The following is an 18,695-nucleotide window of genomic DNA, read 5'->3' as shown; positions in this document are numbered from 1 at the left end:
TCACACCATCGCACCAAACCCTCACCAGTCAGAACGTGAATCCCGGGGTAGGCCAGCCAGGGCAGCGTCTCAGCGAGAATGGACATCCTTGACTGTCTTCTTACACCATGGAGCTTTTTAAACAGTCAACAGGCAAGTGTGGGAAGAACTGTGAGTGCTTAGGAAGAAAAGGGACAATGGGAAGTTGTGATCTTTAATAATCACCTCTTATGAAAAGTTATGAAACATGGCATATGTCACTCCTGAATACTATAAGTCTCAAATTTCCATCTGTGTTGTGTGTACAAGAATCCACCTGCCATACAGGAGTCTGCTGTACCGTGGGCAGAACACAAAAAATCAGCAGCAAACCAAAAAAGTAACTCTGTGCAAAGAAGCCATGGCTCTGAAAGGACAAGTGTGGCTGTTTTCAACAACTACTTTCAGGGCAGTAATGACAAAACAGGGCTGGGGGACAGAGGAAAAACCAGAGTAGGTAAGTCCTTAAAATTCTAGACAGTAACCCTGGCACAGCCTCAGGTTCCTTCCCTGCTCCGTCCCCAGGCACCTGCAACGCAGCTGGAAGAGCTGAGGCTGGGAGGCGGGCCTCCAGCAAACACCCTCTATACCTGCTTTCTCTCGTTAACCATGAAGAATCATGCAAACCTTAAAACCCACGCAGCCTTAAAGACGCACTGCTCCATCCCTGCCACCTGCTGTCTCTCCTGGTGTGAAATCCAAGTTTACAGGTGCTCCCCGAGCCCACTCTGTGATAGGGGAGCTCTCTGGAGAAGGCAGCCCCTGCTCATCCTGTTGAAGAATCTAGGCCTTGTGTACACGAGAAGCAGCAGCCAAGGTACAAATAAATATTATAATCTGAAGTATTGATTACTTCCTGGTATACTCGAAACCTAGTGGTTTCCAAATCTGCTGGAGCTTCTAGCAGAAATAAACACATGCATCCCAATGCAGGGTTAAAAGGAGTCCCAGAACCTACACCAAAAAATACAAGAAAATTATCCTCTGAGAAAGGATTGCTCTCCAGTTTCACTGCTTCCCACGAGGGGAACAATTTCATGAGAGCATAATAGTAAAGGAAACAATACACCACCAAAGAGGAAAATCACATCTTCATAATTACAGATTAGTTCTCCCACAAATTCCACACCTACACACTCACTCCGCTTTGAGACTGTGGGGCTCCAGTGACGCTCGCCAGCCCCTTCAGCTATCAACATTTACAGCTGAACAGCACAATTACAAGATTTTTGATACAGGCACCCGAGACGGCAGAATATTCTCAAATGACCTTCTCATTTCATTCTTGGGGAATGTGGAAAACACAGTTGCAGGGAGCACAGACAGGGGGAACGCTGGGTTTCACTGTCTTTGCAACAGCCGACATCAGTGTGCCAGTGTCAGAGATTACCTAATGATTTCTAAGCCACGCAGATTTGGATCAGACAAGATCAGCCGAAAGTCCTACTTGGCCCAAGCCGGCACATCCCTTTACTAGGACTTCATCTAAGTTCCCATCATTTGAGTAAAGGCACCCACATTTACTTCACCCCACCAGTTACTTATGCATTAAGTGGGTTTCTTACCCATCACACTGGTTATTTAATTCCTACCTCATGGCTCCCCCAAGAAATAAAAAGTGCACTATAATTATATCAACTCTTAATTAAACTGAAGAATTCAGTGTTGCCATTACCCGTCAGTAATTCCACTCAATTAGGACAATAGACTTTCATTTATTACTGAACTCCTAATTGCTACTCATTTTCCTGGTTAGTAATTGCCAATCCTATCAGAAAATGTGCTTAAAGAAAATTCTGCCATGAAATGCTGTTTCTCCCCACCAGAGGAAAGGTGGAATCTGAGAGCTCTTACGTGGTCAGGAGTGGAGTCCTCTTCTCCAGCCCCAGGTGCCTCCAGGCTGGGGATTTTAAAGGCGGATGTTCCCCGGGGTTGGTTGCAGGTGCTGCGATCCACAGGAGACTTACCCTCAACGGAAAGGCGTATCCAGGTAGCCAGAGAATCCCAAAGCCAAAGCCGAGCTGACGACGACGCAAACACAAAACCTCCAACGCGGTCTCGGGGTTTCCAGAAGTTCAGAGTCTCCAGGAAAGGCGCACCTGCGGCCCGCGGGCAGACGGCAGGCTGGGCATCTGCTGCATCTCGGCCACGGGAGAGCAGCGCCGAGGGCCCGAGCGGAGACGGTGGCAGCCGCGCGGCGACCCGGTCCGGGCCAGCCTAACCCTCTTCTCCGGGACGTGGGTGCCGACGCGCCGAGGTCGCCGCGGCCCGGGCAGCGGTTCCGGGAGCGCTCCGGGCGGCGGCGGCGGCGCCAGCCGTCTACCCGCAGCGCGCGGAGGCCTCGGCCCCGGAGAAGCGCGCCGCCCGCTCGCGCCCCTCCCCGGCCCGCGGAACGCCCTGGCCCTCCGCGCTGCTCATGACCGTCTCCGCTAATTAGCCCAGAAGACTGAGACCCGCGGCGGGGCAACTTGCCGATTTATTCCGGGCCCGGGGGAGGTCACCCGCGGTGCGCGCGCCGATTGGCTGCGGCGGGCCGGGCGCGCGGCGCGGGTCTGGCGGCCCCCAGGCAGAGCGCGTGCACTTTCTGCCGACTCTGCATCCTTGCCGGCCGGGAGGGAGAGACGAGCGGGGCAGGGCCCGGGTGTCAGGGCCGCCCTGAAGCAACCTGACGCTGGGGCGGCCTGACAGGTTGGCTGTCGGTGCCTGGAACCACAAAACTGCCCCACCCATCCAGACCGGTGGTTTGTAAGAAACGCTCCTTGCCGTTTGGGGTTTAGCCTTTACAGCTTCTACTTGAGTCTAACAGTTGACAACAGGCTCAAAGCCTTTAAAGCCAGAAGAGGTTCTGAATTTACTCCAATTTCATGGTACAGAGGAGGAAACTGAAGATGAAAGGATGGAGTGTCTTGTGAAGGTGAGTGCGTGGAGAAGCCAGGCCCAGCCTCAGGTCTCCTCCCCTCCTAGTATTTCCAAAGAGCACCAGGGCTGCCCTGTGGCTGCCTTTCTTGCAGAGAGCACCAACCTCAGGGACATTCCCAGGAACGCACAGCACAACACTGAATGATGCCAACAGGTCCACCCCAAAACCTAAGAGGTTGACAAATTAGAGAATATTATCTCCATCTTATATATTAAGAAATTGAGGCTTGGAATGATTCAGAAGCCTTGACCCTGAGCTAGTAAGTGACAGAGTGGGCATGTAAACCCAAGCTTTTGATTCCCAAGTTTCAGCCACAACACTTCAATGCTCCTTAACCAAGGCAATATGTTGAAGAGGGAGGATTCCTGGAGGGCCAGCTAGAAAAAAGTGACCAAGATGGCATTCTTGCAAATGGCCCTTGGCCCCTAAGAGGGGCTGCCTCAATGCTGGCTTTGCACCTCTGCCCACAAAGCAGCAAGAAATAATTCTTATTGCCTGCCCCATTTTGGTGGTTCTGGACATCACCCACCCTTCTCACTCACTGTCTCAGCCTTTGCAACCTCCATCCACAGAAGCAGTGAGCTGCAGAGAGCTTTCCTGGACCAGGACTGGAGAGCTACTAAGCTTGTCTCTGTGGTCCCTGAATGCACAGGGTCAAGAAGGGCTCTTGCCTGGTGGTCTTGTGTTTGGACTTTGAGTTTGCAGAGCTCAGCATATCGGTTCCAGAGCAGGGATCAAGGCCTGCTCACCAGGACTGTCTAAGGACAGGTTCTCAGAGTGTGGTCCCTGGACCAGCTCCATCCAGGAACTTGTTGGACAGGTACATTCTTGGGCCCAGTCCCAGGTCTACTGAGTCAGACACTCCAGGGATGGGGCCCAGCAAGCTGTGTGTTTTCAGGCCCTCCAGGTGATTCTGGCACACATTCAAGTTTGAGAACTACTGCTCCAAAGAGCTTCTTCCCATGGTCATGTGAGTGAGGATGGAACAGAGGCCAGGGTCAAAATAGAGATGTTGGCACTGTGCGTAAAGAAGCGCCTCTCTGCCTCCCTCCAGCCACAGTCAGAGCCCAGCCAGGGAGGGTTCAGAAAGGAGAGAAGTAGAACGGGGGCATGGGATTCCTTTTCTCTTTTAACTATAAGGATCATGGGCCTGACCCCATCCTCCTTTTGTCTCCACACTAGAGGTCACAGCATGGAAGGCTGCCTGGGCCGGCCGTGGTGCTGACATGGCACCTGGGCTGCTGGCCTTCAGACTCAGGCCTTCTCTCAGGAGCCGGGGCTCTGCTACTTTGCCATAGAATTGTGTGGGGAGCTTTTAAAGCAGCCACTTTTTACCATGGAGCGATCAGGACAGCCTGAGGGGAGCAAATACATGCAATGGGGTTCTTACCTTGGTGGCAATGGGCCTGCACTCTAATCCCACCCAGGGGACTCAGCTTCCCCATCTGCCCAATGGGAAGAACAGTCCCTCCTTCGCTTTCCTAGGTGTTATGGGGACTAAACAGCACTTTGTGTTCTGGGGAAAAAAAACAAAGCACTACTGAAAATATATAGGGCTTGTTGACCTGCTCCCAAATAATCTCCATTAACTAAGGGATGTGCCACAAATGGTAGTAACACCCATCTCTGATTCCATATTCACCACACTAAGATCTGGCCTTGATGCAAATGGTAAGGCAGGTCACCTGGCCTTGAACAGGGTGGAAATGCAGATCCCCTGGGTGGTGTCTGCTCTCCTGAGGTGGACGAGGATGGAGGGGAGGGGTCATGGAGGGGGATGTTGCTCTGGTCTCAGTCTTCAGTCTCTAAGTGACTGAGGCAGGGAGCAGAGCATAGAATCACAGGTGCTTGATTTTTAAAATACTATGTTCTCATTTAATACATCACTTTTTTTTTTTTTTAAAGGAATATTACCAACTTAGATTACTGAGTGCTCACCACATGCCGGGAGGCATTATTCTTAGTGCTTTACTTAGGTTAATCTCTCAAAACAACCCTCTGAAGTAGGTACTGTTATCCCTAATGTACGATGAGAAAATGGAATTATAAACATGTCAAAAATCCTAGCCAAGGTCAAAGAGCTAGCGAGTGGCAGAGCTGGATTCAGACCCAGGTGCTTTGGCTCTGGAGCCCAAGGCCCTAATAAATTTAACACTACTCCCCCCGACAAAACGTTAACAGAAGAAAAAGAAGATTCTGCCCTTATTTTGGACTTTTGGACCGAACCATCGACACAAACATGTAAAATGTATTGATGACCTATGTGAACGTTTTTTCTTAATGTGTGTTGGATTTTCTAAATGTTATCAGGGAGCATATATTACATGTGAAACCCCCATAGTTTTTAATTGTTATTATTTTTTACAGACTGTAATCTCTGTTGGGGGCTCAGCCACGAGGTGATCCCTGAACCAGAGGCTAGAGGTTTCTTTCTGCATGTCAGGTGGCTGCACAGTTTTGAGAGCTGTGCCAACTACAGTACCAGCCAAGCTGAGGGGTAGTGGATTATCTACTTGGCGGCCAGATCAGGTGAGAGAAGTGTGTGGACCACAAAGCGGGTGGCAGGTGGGGAAGCATGAATGAGGCATGGGGCATCTTACGAGACAGGATGTAATCCTGGTACCAATTCCCGTCAGAGTAGGCTGGTGTGGATCTCAGCTACTTTTTTTCCCTCCAGCAAAGGGGGACAGCATGTTCTACGAACCCAAAACTTCTAAGTGGATACCAGCAAACTGAGTTCATCATACGCATCAGGTGAACCCTGGCCCAAGGTCACATCGGGCAGCACCCAATCTTTCTCATTTGCTTTGGAACTCTTACCAGTCCAGGGTTACGGGCAGGCCAGAACTGGAATCAACAGCTCCTGAGTCTTAGTTCAGTGTTTTTCTTTTTTTTTTTGCCACTTCATATTGCCAATCCAGGTAAATTTGTAAATCTGAATGATGAAACATTAACTACAATTCCCTTTAACTCTGAGGCAAGTTAAACAGAAATGATTTAGCAAGCACTCTACCTACTCCAAGTGTTATAAATTATCTATACAATGAAACCAAGCTCACCCAGCTCTCACAGAGAAGCTACGTAAAGGAGGAAAACCACAAGGTACAAAATTACACTCTGTTTAACAGGAGAGTTGTACAGCCACAGCTACACATCCACAGTGGATGTTTGTTCCAACTGGGAAATCTGTTCTGTTTGGTTGACAGCTCAGAAACCGGTGTCTACATCCCGGCCACGTTGCTGGGAGATTCCCACACCCAAGGAGAGAGTCCTTTCATGTGTTTAGTTACAAGGGCTTCTAGTGTATTTATGACTTCACAGAAATTTCTTTTCAGTCATAAAAGTATAAAAGTATGATGACTGGCTCAAAGGTCTGAGGAGACGAGCTTAGGGACAAGGAAATTACCTTACTACTTTCCTCCAACAATGCTGCCTCTCTCTTCAGAGCAAATCCTCACAGCAGCTGCCATCACTGTGGTGGATCTAAAGAGTCCCTAAAATAAAGGACTGGTGTGCCCGGAAGAAGTTCTGACAACTTAGGGAGGCGGGAGATGGTAGGAACAAGGAATTTAGACTCAGAAAGATCTGAGCTCTGAGGCCCACTCAGCCACCAGCCCCGCGAACCTGGCGATCACTTCAGCCTCCCTGGCCTTCCCTCCAGTGTGATGAATGAGAGCGGCATCGCCTCCCGCAGGCCTTGGAGGGGCAGTGCGGCCAGCGCCCCAAAGCAGGGCCCTCCAGCCAGAGGGGGTTGTCAGTAATTCTTTGGGCCAATATTCCCTTGTTTTAGGAACTCTTTAGATACACAAATGTAAAAACAGGTCCCTGGCCTCTGTTCTGTGAGGTCACTGTTGACCTGAGAGCAGCTGTCGGGGACCAAGTTCAGCGCACAGTTTGAACACGTAAATCATACTGGCCCCCCGGGCCTTGCCTCTGCAGGCTGCTCTCAGTCCTTGCTGGGAGGGAGAGATGCTTTTTGGCTCTGTGCGAGGTTATGGTGGCAGCGTTCTGGTGGGGAGCGGTGGAGGAGGCGGCTGGAAGGGAAGAGGATGCTTTTATGACAGACTTTGTCATGTAGGCCTGAGAACAATTCTGGCCACCCCTCACCCAACCAGTCCTCTGACAGCCTGGGGAGATGAGCTAAGTCACAGACGCTGAGCAGAAACCATCAGTCATAGCCCCATGGCTTTTAGGTCACTTTTTTTCAGTGGGGTTTTGCATACACCGGGCTGGCTTTTGCTTCCTCTCCCTGGGAGCCCAGGTGACTCCTTGGTTCCCAACCACGTCGTCCACGCAGCCCCACTTCTCCTCGCTGGGCAAGCCCAGGTCTATTAGTCCCCACATGGGAGAAGGGGTGGAGGGAAAGCCAGCCCCAGACCCACCACCCTCGCTGCTGGAAGGGGTGGGTGGCCCAGCTCATGTCCAGCAGTGCATGCTTAAAAAGGCCATGGCTCCACCACCACCGGGGGCCAGCATCCGGGAGAGGGCCCCCCACCGCGCGAGTGCCCACCTTGTTCTGGTTGCTGCCTCTGCATGAGGGGCTCTAAAGGGGTTTTGGAGGACACGGGGTGCCTGACAAACGTTTCAAAGTAGATGCCTCACTTTCAGTGAACATAAGCTTTTGTAACCCCTGATATACAGATTGGAGTCTGAATATGCTTAGATCTCAGAATGGAAGGGTTTCTAAAGAAAAACTCCAGAAATACCTGAATTCAGATGTTAAAAAAAAAAGGGAGAGAATCAAGAACAAAGCCAGCGAAAGCAGAGGGAGTGAATAACCTTTCATTTCCAGCCGGTCTCCCCACTAGAGACAGTCCTGATCTGCACGGCACTATTTGATGCAAATGCCTCTCAGAAAAGAGCCAGTGGATAATAGATAAAAAGATTATCCGTGACATTATGAAAAATGAAAGTTTAAAAATGGCTACAAGTCCCATACAAAAAAAATCCTCAACTTTATTCAGTCTTGTTGAAAGGCAACAGCGAAACTGTGTTTTATTCCGCCCCTGGGGTCCCTGCCTCATCCGCCATTGTTCTAACGCCTTCCACCAGCTCATCAGTTTTCAAAAATCTTTCCTGCTGGTTTCTCTTTGCTGGAAACATAAGGTCCAAGAAGCTATCACAGCCCTGTTTCTTTTTCCTAACTTGACTCTGATGCTGGAAATCCAAGTGCTGCAGCTCCTGCCCCTCTCGCTTCCCTTCCCTGTAGTCCCCCTCTGTGCTAAACCACCGGCTGCACACTTGATTTAACAGATGAATTACGGATTCAAGGCATGGGCTTCCAGGGCAGGAAAGAGTCTGATTTCTGTCCAGGTCTCTCTTGATTGGCTCAGCATGGAAGTCTTTCATTTAATGGGCCAGGGCCTGCTGAGAACACCTCTGCTGGCACCACACCGATTTCTTTCTTTGCTGGAGAGAGGAGCAGAGACCTGAAAGAGAGATTTTCCATCTTCTGCATTTCTGGTGTGCTCACTACATCATATTGTTCTCTTTAAACGGAGCCTCACGGGTGTAACCCAAGGCCCCAGGAAACATTTGATTCATTTGACCAGCCATCTTTGATCGCAAGGTTGGCCAAGGTGTGGAAGAACTATGTGAGCACGCAGGCCACAAAAACACGCCTTTGTCTCTCACCCAAGGAAGAGACAGAGGAAGCCTGACGCAGCTGTGCAGGCGAAGGTCTGGAGCTGGGCCGCCTGGTTCCGATTCCAGCTCCACTGCCTGCTAACTGGACTGACTTAGAGTGGGTTTCAGTGTCTGAACTTGGAAAACAAATAGAGAAGATTATTAGATTGAAATATCAAGTTGCTGATATTTGATTTTTTTTTATTGTTTGAGGTTTTTTGTTTGTTTTTTTGGGGGGGGTAATTGGGTTTATTTAGTTATTTATCTTACTGGAGGTACTGGGGATTGAACCCAAGACCTTGTGTATGCAAGTACACACTCTACCACTGAGCTATACCTTCCCCCGACTGCTTTTTTTTTAATACAATAAGATTACGAGATTGTACCACATAAAATTGCCGATATTTGATTGTTTCTGACCTACAAAAATGGCAATTCCATATGGCTCATCCAAGTACCTACTTCAAAGGGTGACTGTGAGGAATAAGAGCAAAAAGCCAGGATAAAGTGCTTTATCAAAGTTCCTGGTACAGTGTGTGGTCAGTAAAGGTTAAGCTATTGCTGTTCTCGTCAAGAAGCTCATGCCAATCGCCTGTCGTACCGTGGTCACTGTACTGCAGGTCACTGTACCAAGCACCCAAAAGTAAAATACCCAACTCAAATAGTCGCTGGCTAGCCAAAGACCACCTGCGTGGGTGAAAGGGTGCTAACCAACATCATAACAGACAGAGAAAGATGTGGGCTCATCCAGACTCAAGTTCTCATGACTCCATGTTGTGTCTCAATTCTCAAAAACCCATTCCCACGTGGAATGTTCCCGTCTCCCTCTGGGGCCATCCTGTCTACTCCTGGCTGCTCTCATAAGCTAGTCCATGTGACTGGATTGATACCTACATCAACTCAGTCAGAGATGCCAGAAATATGCTTGAAAACACACAGAAACTGGAAAGATGTGAAAATAAGGGGGGGATGCTGTGTGGGTCCTTTCTTTGCTGAGACCCAGTCTCTGGAAGCCAGGCAGTTCCGAGCTCGGAATCAGACGCAGTTATGGTATTTGCCAGGAAGCTACAAGCCTAAAAATACAGTCTCCTGGGCAGAAGTAAAATTTGCTCAAGATTCACTTATTCCAGAAGGATTCCTTCAGATTTCAGCACGACTCTTTGGTTCAGCACCGAGTTCTCCAAGGGCCGGTACGGAGTTGCCCGTGGCCCCTGGCCCATCACCTGAAGCCTTCCCATAAGACTGCACGTTTCTCTCTGTGCTCCTTCCTCTTGCTAAGTGGTGGGGAGAAAGGAACCGAGTTACTGTGACAGTTGGAGTGAGAAGGAAACAGAAGAAGTATGAAAAATCTATAGGCAAGTTCTAGCCTCAAGGACACAACAGTAAATGTCACCCTGCGAACTGGATGTGAATGAACAGCACAGCTGATGGAGGCGAATCCGCCTGGAATGCAAACAGCCAGCTTTCTCATGCCAGATTCCGGGATTCAGCCCTTAGTCTGAGCACTAGGAACGTCAACACTGGGTACCGGGCAGGCATCCTGTGCCGGTCACACCTTGCCTCTTCCTGGAGACCCTGTCCACAGTGCCCTCCTTGAGATAAAATGCCCAGCTGTAGTCCTGCTCCCAGTAACATCATCGCTCATGGCCAAGAGCTATTCTTGAGATGCTTGACCCTAAATATAATCCCCCTTCACTACACACACACTCTCATACGCTAACGCAATCATTCTCCACTGATCTAATCATACTTATCTCGAAAGCTTTTTAAACTTATTTTCAAATTATGAACTATTTTTGCCTATAAAAAAGTAGAGGATAATATAAGAATACTTATGTAAGGAAAACCTATATAGCCACCATCCGCTTAAGAAATATATATTTCAAATAGCTCCTCACAGGGAGATACTATCACGCATTTGATATTTATTATGCATAGTACGGTATTTATACTTTAGCTATATATATAAACAAATACAAACATTGTGCAGTATTCTTAAACTTTCTTTCATCGATTTTGTTCCGTATGTATCCTTGTACAACTTGTAAGCAAGAGGTTCTGATTCGCGGGGCCCACTGGGTTTGTGACTAGCCTTGAGGAATCTGGCTAGGTTTGGGTGATAGCTAGGGTGAGCTTACTGCGTAACACTCAAAGTAGGATGCTTTTAAGAGGGAGAGGGGGTGCTGTTAAAACAACACCATGCAGAAATTGGGACTGTCCTAGGCAAAGCAGGACATACGGTTGTCTTAGCAACGGCAGATCAGTTGCTGCTGTAATACATGTGATTAGCGTGACCGGTTAGAAGCCTTTTGGCGCACATACCTGATGGACCTCTTTGAGTAAGTCAGTTTGTGCCTTTTTTAGCAGCAAGACATTAACAAGGACCCCAGTTCCCTCAGTGAAAGGGAGAGTTTAGAAGAGGAGGCAGGGTTTCGTTCTAACCACCCTCCCAGCTGCTGCTCTGTTAAGGGCCTGGGTTGTGCGGTGCTCCGAGCACAGTGCGGTCCCAGCAGCCCCATGGGAGGCCATGGATCCCCGCAGACGACGCAAGCACCCGTCCCGTGTGTCAGGCAGTCCAGCTGTTTCCACATCAGGGCAGGGACAGGTGCCCTGCAGGAACCCCAGAAGCTGACCAGTCAGGGCTCTCTCCAGCACTTTCCCGCACAGCATCTTAATTATCCTGTTTCTGTGGAAATGAGCTTATTGCTAACCAGGTTTTCTCTCTGCTCTCCCCTGGTTACTGATGCGCCCCTCAGGTGGGCAATAGTGCTGAATCTGGTATTTGCTAAGTAAACAGGAGCCAAAAAAGAGCATCTGAGGAGTCAGTAATTCTGGCTTCCCTTTGAAAAAGAAAAACTCAGACCCTGAGCTGATTCAACACCTTGAGAGGCTGAGTGTGGAGGCACAGTGAGTACTGACACATGCTACAGGGCGGGCCAGGCCAGTGTTACACCTTGTGGAACGAGATCAGCAGAGCCCAGGGAGGAGCAAAGCCCCCCACTGTCACCACCACGGCGCACGCCTTGCCCCTCGTGCTCCCGAACCCAGATCCGGGAGCGTGTCACTGAGGGGTGCCTACATGGAACACGGTTTTCCCAGCCGCCTCTGTACTGCCTGCAAGTCTGGCTTTGGTGGACTGTCTGCTTCGGCCGAAGGCTCAGCCTGCCGCCCCAGATTCCTTCCTCATCCTGACCCTGTGCAGAAGCATTGAGGATGCACAGCCATCTTAGCAAGCTCCGTTCCCCTCCCAAATTGCATTTGACCAGTTTCATTTCTGCCTGAAATTAAAACACAGAACTTATCAATTCCAGGCTGTCACAGCATGAACGAAACCCTAGAAATAAACCCAGTCTAATGACAGAGCGATCTGGAGACCTCAGTGGGAAACAAGATACTATGTTTAATAATTATCAGCCTCTTTTAGGGCCTGTCTGCCGAAGCAGTGGTGTCAGAAGCAGCAGAAAGAATTTTTTTCCCCCCAGATTTCATCCTGGGAAAGACTGAAGCCATTTAAAACCAGACTGGACGCTTTTGATTTACATTTCTGATATTAAATGCAGAGCGGCTGTCTGCATTTATGCTACAAGGCATTACTTCAGTGCGAAGAACTGGGGTGGTGGCAGGGATCCAGTTTACTAATGAACAAGCTTATCTGGAGGAAAACAGCTTTTCACACCGTAACAAACAATGAACACCTCTTAGATAACAAATTCAATGGCAAAAATATAGCATTGTATGTGTCACAGTCCCATAATTTAATGGAGACACTTGCAGCATTAGTGGTTTACATTAATTTTTAAAATTAATTTTGTTTGGCCCGCAGGGAAAATATTTTCTTTTTTGTGTCTGATATCCTGCAGCTCATTAACACTGCTTACTGCTGCTCCACAAATCTATCCATAATTGTCCACTTGGTAGCCAGAGGCCATTTTTTAAAAAAGCAAGCTGGAAGAGGGGCAGAAAGCAGGCTTTTCTGCTTCCTTCTACAAAGAAAGGCTCTCCCAGCTCGACAGAGCTCTCGGCAGCCACGGAAGAGGGGCCTGTGGGAGCCTCTGAGCGAGGCAGGTACAGGTGCCAGTGCTCAAGGTGGCCACAGGGCGGCTGTGGCTGGGCCAGAGAGGCGCTTTCTTCCACTGCTCCCCATCACTCCCCCCAAAGCAGTGGCTTCCCTTTCTGACGATGCTCAGAGTAACCTGGGCAGTTCTTGTAAAGCGACAGATCACCAGGCCCCACCTCATACCCATGAATCATTTCCTTTGCCTCTCAGCCCTCCCCCGAAAGGGTTAACCACTGGCTACCAAGAAAACAGGCCCCCTCTCCCTGTGCCTGGGGCAGGGAGATCAGGGAATTCACTGCTAATCACTGCAGTTGTGATTTCTGATTTCAACTGGCAGCAAAGAGAATTGAACCCGAGTCCCCCGAGAGCAGCCAGCTCCACGAGGCAGACCTTGAGCTTGTTAGGCTGTGGTGCTGCCATGAGATTATCAATTTTAAATTAATCTCCCCAGTCTCTTTAAAGTGGTTGCTAAAAATATAATCTCTGGGATATCTTACCGTAAGACTTAACTAAAGGGAAAAATTTGGATAATTATTAAGTGCTTCCCTCCGTCTAAGCTTCCTGTAAAACACTTCTGCAGACGCGGCTAATCCGCGGGCAGCAGGAAGGCCAGCCGGGGCGGCCTCCAGGGCCGCGGGAGCGAGTTCATGGGCTGCCCATTTTCTCTAAATGAAACTTCAACAGGCAATGTGCATTTGGACAAAAGGTTAAAGATACAATACTATACTGTATTAAAACAAATCCTTCCCTATTTTTAACCCAAAGAGTTTTGGGAGGGAAGGCTAGAAAAAATTGTCTAGACATACTTGTGCCGAGCTCACAAGGGAGTCGTTACGAATTGGCTTTATAGGGACATAATCTAGGTTATATATGCAACACTTATTTTTTTTAAGGCAGCAACATGGCAGGACAATCTGAACAAAGGTGAAAGTTGTTCTTACATGGAAGAAAGGGGCTCTCTGTGGAAACACCTCTGGCCCCATAGAAGACTCAAGTCAAGAGCAGACAGTTTCTAAAAGCCACTAAGGACGATAAAGAAGAAAACCGAACAGGAATTCACGAACAAAACCTGCCATTCTGTGTACACACTGCCAGATCAAAAGACGCATGTGTACCTGGAATCCTGGGAAGTGGCAAGTCCTGGGTTTCCTCGGGGGAGACGCCCCAGGGAGTTTTCCTTTCCCCTTCTCCCGACCTTCCTATTCCCTCTGGCGGCCCGGTGGGGAGACTGGATCATTTAAAGCAAGAGCACGTGGACAAATCACGCCCCTACTCCGTGCAGCCACGGGCATCCGCGAGCCCACGCTCCCTTGTAGCCCCGTGTGATTAGGAAGGGGGTGGGGCAGGGAGAAGGGGAGGAAGGGGATGAGGAAAGGATACTGATCTGAAAAAGGCCCAGAAGGTGGGCTTTTGTAAGGTTATCATATAGCCACTCTATGCCTTCCTTTAATGGTAATTATAAAGAAAGCCCCCACCCAAATTTGTAAAATTCTGTAACTTCCTTTTTTCAGTAAGAACAAAGAATAAATAACTCATTACTTCTACTACCAACGAGATGTGTGACCTTGGGAAAACCGCCTAACGTCTGTGGGCTTCCGTGGCACAAGGAGCGAGCTGGGTAGGAGAAGCTCTGAAATTCCGATTCCTTTATGCTGGGTGAAAGCCAGCGCTGCTATACACAGGCCCAAGCTCGATTTTGGCGGCGCCTTTGACCAAGTGATGAAAAATTAGAATGGAGAACTTTAAAACAGACACACACCATATGAACACTATAAAACATAAGGGCTTAAAAAAAATCAACCACACCATCGCAGAAAGTTGCCAGAAGAAAAGATGGAAGAAAAGCGATTGTAAAGTGCCTTTTATAGACGTGGATGTCTCCCCAAACCTTTGCTGAGTGAAAATATGGCTCCTTGGGACGCAGGGTCTACTTTTGCTGAGGCTCTGGTTCGGTGGGGAGGGGTTCAGGGTGGTGCACGTATCTGTGGTGGGTAACAAACAGGGGGCATCTTAAAAGACGACTTGTGATGTTTAGTCTTTGCCTGCCCAGAGCATCTGGACTTTTTCTGAGGCAAATGTACAAGTACACAAACGAACACAACTTTAAATACATTTTCAGGGGGTTCCTAGGCTCCTTGAAGCTTTTTCACAGATCCTGTAGTGATGGATTAATCACAGATAAAACCCCCTGTTTTAGGCCTTGATTCTGGAACACCTATTAATGCTCGCACTTGCCTTGAAGGTCTTGGTGCTCCCATTTTCTCAAGAAGAAATTTTTCAATTAAAAAAATAACCCGATTCTCCCTGCACACCCATGGAATTCTACAGGGTGTCTGGAGTGTTTGGCCGGAGGAGAGCAAGAGGTCGACAGACAGAAGCCCTGCAGTTGTGGCCCTGGTAGCCTAAGTACCTTCGGGGGAGGGCTTGTGTCCCAGGCTTAATTTAGAACCTTTCTCCATAGGAGACAATTCCTCCCAGTGAATAAGCAGGCATCCCCCACCGCATTAGAGACTGCCCTCTTTCTGACCTACCTCATCCACCTTTCTGACCTGCTTTCCTTCCTGGAGAACTAATAGGCCATGTGGCACCTGGTGAGGGGACAGGCAGGAAGCAGCCTCCTGGAATGTCAATGAGGGGGGAGGGGGGCAGCCCGCCCACCCCACCCCCACTCAGCAACAGCCAGCGGATCTGCATAGCTGAAGGTCAACGTGAAACCAGCCCGGCTTCCAGCTCTCCAGCTCTGAAACTCCACTGTTCCAGGGGTTGCGAGAGTGAAACTGTTACAAGCGTCCACTCTGGCACTGGGCTGCTGGCGGCTGAAAGATGGAAATTGGCTTTGAGGCCCGGTACATTTTAGGGAAGCATGGTTCCACTGAGCCACCGCTGGTTATTTCCAAAGGTCCTATGTTGTGAACACCCGAATCAGTAAAACCCTTAGTCCTGGTGTGGAAGGCATCTCAGAGTCTGTCCTGCTAGCAATTGACTTCAGGGCAGCCCGCTTTTCAGAGCAGCTGGTCATCCCCTATTACCTTCCTGCTGCTTCTAGGCTGATTACGAATCATGATTGAAGAGGAAAGAAAGGGTGGCTTTGGAGCAGGTTTGCCCAGTTCCCAATCCAGCCAATCTCTCAACTAAACGGGTCCAAACACCTCTCCTCGACCAAGTGACAAGTGAGAAACTAAATCAGTGGAACTGTGGCTCTAATCACTTAGCCTGAACAGAGAGCCCTACAAGATGGATTCCATGACATTACAGGGCTTGACTGACGTCAGGAGAAAGCAGTCTTCAGACCCCTGGAAGAAGAGCTTGAAAAAAGTGGTGCATTAATTGCACCTGTTCTCTCCTATCCCGACACCTGAAACTCATGTCTCCAGCACTTATGAAGATGTGGTGGAAGGTTCCATCAGTAAATATGTGAATAAGACCACTAACTCGATTTCTGATGAACTAAGGCAAAGAAGAAACAAGACAGCACTGACTTTTCATTAGGAAATTGCCTAGGGAAAAGAATTCCATTTTCCCAAGGGAAAAAAAAAGTCCTTCAGAGCCAAACTGTTCATCTCAATTGCATGTGGATTATTATTTGAAAAATTAATATTTGCTAATGCAATCTTTATCAGCATTTCATATTGAGATAGCAAAGTTACCAAGTCTGATTTTTCAAAAACGTTCCTCCTCTCTCTTGTTTTGGAAAAGAGAATATACCATAGGAGTCTTAAATTTGTTGGTTTGGCACTGGCTAGCAACATCCTTGACCAAATCAGTACCTGGGGGAACATAACTTACTGGAGGTATGTCTCAATAAAACAGACAGGCTTTATTTAAAAAAAAATAGAATCAGGTTAATTACAGATAAGAACAATTTGGTTAAGTCTGACTATGGAACAGCCTTATTTCTTAACTTTATCAGAAATTGGGAAAGGGAATAAAGAAGAGGGTTCTGTTTTCTTAAAATTTATAATTAAGTCAATGGCAAATGTAGAAGTAGCTTAATCTTTCAGTGTTCTAGTTTACTAACTTTATATTTGGAAGAAAAAGAATTACTTTAGCAAGATGAGGTAAAAAGAGTCCTGGACTCAGAGTAAGGACACTTGATTTCTAGTGCCACCTCCATCTCCGGTAACTTCATCTGTCAAAAGGGAGAGATCAGGGAGAGAAAACGTGCAGTGCCCCTATTTCCTCTCCTTCGTGCCATACTCATGGCAGACATCACTAATGAATCCAGCCTTTTACTCCTCCGTGGCCCAGAATCCTCAACCCGATTCTCCAGGCAGCCATCTAACAGACTAGAGATAGCACAAGTGAAACTTATCTGCCAGCCTAGCCTCGATGAGCTTTAAGGCCCTATTTAGCTTCAGATTTCTAGGACGTTGTCTGTAAATTATTTTCATATCCTACTAGGAGTCTACTGAGGACAAAACATATATGGACAATGATGTTTTATGAGCTTTCCACACGGGGGAGAAAATGAAACACGTGGCTTCATAAATTGTTTTCATGGCTCCAACGACTGGACAAACAGAAAAACAAGGACTGCCATACCTGAGAGTCTCCAGAGCCAAAAACGCAGGCCTCAGATTACGTCAGTCTCCCCACAGCTGGGGCTGTGTATCACCCGCGTGGCAACCTTGTTGTTAAGCCCGAGGTGCCGATTGTCTCTGACAAGTCAGTATCAATTCATCAGTTAGGCAGCTAGGCCAGTAATAGGTAACATGGCGTTATCACTTACCCTGCCCCGGACCAAAAAAGCTTTAAGGCTTTGAAAGTTAATGAAAAGAAAAACAGTTTAATAATTATCGGTGGATGAGAAGGAAAAAGAAATGAGGTAGGTATGCCTTGTTGGAGGTCTAGTGGAGGTAAGAATGAGGTTTGCCTGCCACTTACTTGCCACTTATTTACAACAGGTGGGCCACAAAGCTGGCTGTCAACTTCTAGCAGCCACTGTGATGAGGGAAACCTGATCAGTTCACGGGCCACCACGTAAAGGGAAAGCAACTGTTCAGAAGAAGTTCACCTCTTCCTGACTCTACAAGCAGAGTGTTACGTCTCCCGAGGTCTACCAGAAGAAAACAACAAGCAATGTACTAAATAATATTTGCCCCTCTTTCACTGAGGAGTCCCAGCCACGAGAGTCACACGCTGTCAGAGCCCCTGTGCAGGGCTCCTTGAGCTGTTCAGAGGCAGAACTCGGGGAAGGATGACACTGGGCTTCTCTGGCTGGGTCTTACCCTGGATGCTTTGGAGAAGTACTTCCCCAGCTGCAGTCTGAGGGACCTATGAAATGCCAGTAGTTGCTCTGTGGTCAGACCTGTCTGGTAAACACAGCACACTCTTCCCACGTCCACTCTGACCCATGTATATAAATTTGCTTAATTTGATCTCACCCAGTAATTCGAAGCAAAATCCTTTACCCCAGGGACACCTGTTAATACCTCATGGGACGAGTATTCCAGGAGGCAGTTCAGAAAGGGACAACCTAAAGGAAAAGGACTGTGTGTTTTTTTTTGTCATCCTTCTAAAACGTCGTTTCTCTCCATGAAGTGTGGAGAGCTGCTGCGTGGCAGTGTGGCTGAAAGGCACTTCGTGGGAGCGCCCTGGAAGGCGCAGCTCACAGTCACCAGTGAGGACTGGAAGTGTGTGCCCTGACAGCCCTGATGTGCAAATCAACTGTTCAAGTTCCACAGTGTCCCTCCTTCACCCACCAAATGGAAGTGGTGACATGGGCCAAAGTAAAAATGGGGATCTTCAAGGACAAAGAATGAAAGTTGCAGTGGGAGGAACGAGGGGTCACAGCAGAGCTGAGCGAGGCAGCTTCCCGGATCTGCTGGTTCCCTCTCTGACCTACTTCTTTTTATCTCAGAGGGTTCAGAGGAGAGTGGGCCACTGAGGCAGATTCTAGTCCAGGCCTTCTATTCTGGGGCCACTGAGGTTGACTCACAGTCCAGTAGGAGCTTAGACTGGAGCTTGTTAATCACATCTGTACATTATCTGCCTAGAGGCCCCTTTGGAAACCTAGGAGGCCAATTAAGGATTTGGATTCCAAGATACAACCTCTCCTGGAAATCTCACTAACAG

At 48.5% G+C, this 18,695-nt stretch overlaps 1 protein-coding gene and 1 long non-coding RNA gene across 8 annotated transcripts in view; one reads left to right on the top strand and one right to left on the bottom strand.

The window, feature by feature from the left end:
• AUTS2 (activator of transcription and developmental regulator AUTS2) overlaps window positions 1-18,695 on the bottom strand; it is a 1,021,698-nt gene that overhangs the window by 161,099 nt on the left and 841,904 nt on the right. The window contains exon 1 of one of the 7 annotated variants that reach the window (XM_074345977.1): window positions 1,873-2,229. The exons of the other annotated variants lie outside the window; for them this stretch is intronic. The gene's annotated coding sequence lies outside the window, so the exon portion shown is untranslated. Of the gene's footprint in view, window positions 1-1,872; window positions 2,230-18,695 lie in introns of those variants that run through there. 7 annotated transcript variants of the gene reach the window in all.
• On the top strand, window positions 2,294-5,819 carry LOC141573888 (uncharacterized). The gene is made up of 2 exons (XR_012500283.1): window positions 2,294-2,932; window positions 5,306-5,819. It is a non-coding gene; the product is annotated as an uncharacterized LOC141573888 (long non-coding RNA).

Source organism: Camelus bactrianus, chromosome 18 (genome assembly GCF_048773025.1).
Source record: "Camelus bactrianus isolate YW-2024 breed Bactrian camel chromosome 18, ASM4877302v1, whole genome shotgun sequence".
In the NCBI taxonomy this organism is placed as follows: domain Eukaryota; kingdom Metazoa; phylum Chordata; class Mammalia; order Artiodactyla; family Camelidae; genus Camelus; species Camelus bactrianus.
The sequence above is the reverse complement of the archived record's forward strand: the minus strand, read 5'-3'. Positions and strand labels throughout refer to the sequence as shown.